Source organism: Octopus bimaculoides, chromosome 4 (genome assembly GCF_001194135.2).
Source record: "Octopus bimaculoides isolate UCB-OBI-ISO-001 chromosome 4, ASM119413v2, whole genome shotgun sequence".
Classification (NCBI taxonomy): Eukaryota; Metazoa; Mollusca; class Cephalopoda; order Octopoda; family Octopodidae; genus Octopus; species Octopus bimaculoides.
The window spans coordinates 122,507,264-122,510,716 of record NC_068984.1 but is presented as its reverse complement, the minus strand read 5'-3'; the positions used below and the strand labels follow the sequence as shown (position 1 = coordinate 122,510,716).

Genomic DNA, 3,453 nt, shown 5'->3' with positions numbered 1-3,453 from the left:
AGGTTTATAGAACCTTCTTTCAAAATTGCTATTTTGTTTTCCACACATTAACTTGTGTAGTTTGAACTTGGTAAAATGTTAGAGAAAGAAGCCTAGCAATAAAAGAAACCTTGCAATAAATAAAAATGCAGACATCTAAAGCAAAATGTATTCAGGGCCCTTAAAATACTACTTTGGATCTCTAATTCACCATATTGTTGCATGGACCCCACAAAATCTTATATGGACTCTCAAGGGCCATATGGACCCCGGTTGAGAACCACTACTCTAAATGGTTGACTAGACTTGTTAGATAACAAGCCAAACCTTCTAAACTTTGCACCCATAATGTAGACATGACTATTCCGTTGACAAAAGACGGGGCGGGGCGCTGAAGGCTGAAGTGCTTTGATTGTATCTTTTATCTTTTATTTCTTTCAAGTATTAGACTGCGGCCATGCTGGAGCACGGCCTTGAAGAGTTTTTAGTCGAATGAATCGATCACAGTGCATATTTTGTTTTAAGCCTAGTACTTATTCTATCAGTTTCTTTGTGCCAAACCGCTAAGTTACGGGGATGTAAACACTAACACCAGGTGACAAGTGGAGGAGTGAGGGAGGGCTGAAACACACACGCGCGTGCGACAGGGTTCTTTCAGTTTCCGTCAAACAAATCCACTCAGAATACTTTGGTCTGCCTGAGGCTATAGTAGAAGGTACTTGTCCAAGTTGCCACGTAATGCGACTGAACCCATTGTTGTTAGTGATGATGAAGATGAGGTTGAGAATAGTATTGAGGATTAGACTGAAGAGGATAACGATGACGACGACGATGACGATGTAGACGACGACAACGACGATGATGATGATGCATCTATTATGTTTGATGTAGATCAACGGCAAGAGTGGACTGGTCAGTACCGTCTGCGCTACACCTTGTGGATACGGGGTAAAGATGCGAGAGAAGAAATTGCCGTCTGCCTGAAGATGTCTGGAAATAAAAGAATAGAAAGAAAGATAAAGCAGTAAGTTAGGAAGAAGTGAGAAGAAGGAATGAAATAAAGAATAAAAATGCAAAAGGAAGGAAGGAAGAGAGGGGAGAAGAAAGGAAAAGACGAAAGAAAGAAGAATGATGAAATGATTTCAGATGAAACGCCTTTTATTACAGGTCTCCTTGATAGGATCTGACCTGGGACCAAGCAGCATCGGGTCTTTTCGGTTTAAATACTCTTGTTCTGATTTAATGGAAAATTTTTTGCACAGATGTAGTTTTTCAAGAGAGTTACATAAACCACAACCATATTTTTGGAGAAATTTATAATAAAATAGTTACGAACTTTTAAAAGCTGGAAATTTTCGTAACTTTAATCAATAAGATCCATACGTTTCTTCATTATACGCCATCGCAGTGTTATGGAAAACGCCATGTTTGTTTTCTTTTGTTTTGGAGACGCGGCGTTAGTTTGAGAAATTAAATACTAAAAGCGTCATAAAACTTTTAGAGATGAAAAATATTTAATGAAAGAAAATGAAACAAAGTTCGCAATGAAATTTTATGATAAACAACAACGTTTAACTAAACCAACTCTTAAACCCAAGATGGTTTCAATCGGTTGCTATGGAAACATATACAAATAACATCATCTGTTGGATGAGATGTCAAGAATAGATAAATATGACTGATTAAAACTATAAAAAAAAATTCAGTCTTTAAAGGTTTGTAACTTTTTTTATCATTAATTCCTCAAATAATTGTTGTTATTTGTGTAACTAGTATTAAAAACATGTGTTGGAATCCTTAATAAAATTGGAGCCAGCGTATCAAACAGAAAAGACCTGACAACAACGACAACAGCGATAACAACCTCCAATCATCCTGATCCAAGTCAGGGATTCTCAACCATTTTTTTAATCTATGGACCCCTTTGATTACTGTTTTATTCTGGTGGATCCCCATAGATACTCGATGTTTAAAAACTAGTTTTATAGAAACTTTTTTTTTAATTCCTATTTTGTTTTTCACACATTAACTTATGTAGGTTGAACGATGTAAAATATCAGAGAAAAAAAAAAACTATTGTTTTTTTTGCAATACATCTAAAGCAAATTTTTTTCCAGGACCCTTAAAATATATTGTGGGTCCCTAATTTACTGTTTTGTTGTGTTGACCCCCTCCCCCTCCCTCCTAAAAAATCATATATGGATACTCAGAGGCCATACGGACCCCCATTGAGAACCACTGCTCTAAATATTTGACTGGTCCTGTTAGATAAAAGACCAAATCTTCAATTCATACCCACATTAAATAATGTAGTCATGAGTACTCTTTGGACAAAAGACGGGACTCAAAAGGCTGCTGTAACTTTGTATATCTAAATCAGTGTTTTTCGACGATTTTTTTATTATCTATAGACCCTTTTGATTCCTATTTTATTTGGACGTACCATCTTAGCCATCCGTTGTTTAAAAAAAAATCATATTTTTATAATTAGATATATTTAAAGAACTGTATAAAATTCGTTAAACAATTTCATGTATTGCAGAAGTATACCCAATTTAAAATCTTATATGGACCCCAAGAGTTATATGGACTCCGGTTGAAAACCACTGGTCAAACTGGTCATGGGTGACCTGGTACTCTACGACATTAATTTGGTGAATCTCAAAAGGGAGTGAATTTACCACCGAGGTTAAACTTACTTTCAGTTGAGATTTACATAGCGGAAGATAAATATAATGTTTGATCATATAAATGGACAAAGTTCGTGAAGAAATATTTTTAGAACATTACACATCTTGCTGTCATATATATATAGCGACGCAGTAGCGACGGGTGACAATTGCAAAGCTTGTTTATTATATACTTTACTAGTATTTAGTCAATATTTTTGCATGAGAGTAAGGGAGTAAATGACATGGCGAAAAGCATTAAGTGGAGAGCTAAATGACAAAAGAGAGTAAGAACATCACGACTAACTGAAATGTGTTTATATCCTTAGTGTATTAGACAAGGATAGAACTTAGTTATGTTACCATGGTAAGCACCATGGCAACAACGACCACTTCCTGCTCGGTTTCTTGTAGCTGGAAAAGTGGAACACCGTTGTCTGTCTGGTTTATTTGTCAATCTAGCTCTGCGGACACACATACACACTCATCAACTCAACAATACGCACACAAAGACACACGCATACATACACGTGTATATTTGCCTAGTAAAACACGTGGATTAGTGTATAATAATTCACTTGATCCAAATCTTCCGGTGAGTGAATTTAAAACTCCAGACGAGGAAATCAATTCATCTCGAGCATTTAAAAGGAAATAGATATAAACTCAAACAGCTGCGATGTCCAGTAGTTGTGATTTGATAGAGTTTAGTAGCACAAACGCAAAAAAGATAAATGAAAGGGGAATTTAGTAAACTCTGTGGAAAGCCGCATTTGTTGAAAGTTCTGTGATCATTCGGTTTTTG

The 3,453-nt window shown here is 35.9% G+C and overlaps 1 long non-coding RNA gene across 1 annotated transcript in view; it reads left to right on the top strand.

Annotated features, from left to right (window-relative positions):
- The first annotated feature begins 715 nt into the window (after nt 1-715).
- Nucleotides 716-3,453, top strand: part of LOC128247627 (uncharacterized) — a 13,165-nt gene continuing 10,427 nt past the window's right edge. The window contains exon 1 of the long non-coding RNA XR_008264002.1: nt 716-1,694. This is a non-coding gene — a long non-coding RNA (uncharacterized LOC128247627). The remainder of the gene's footprint in view (nt 1,695-3,453) is intronic.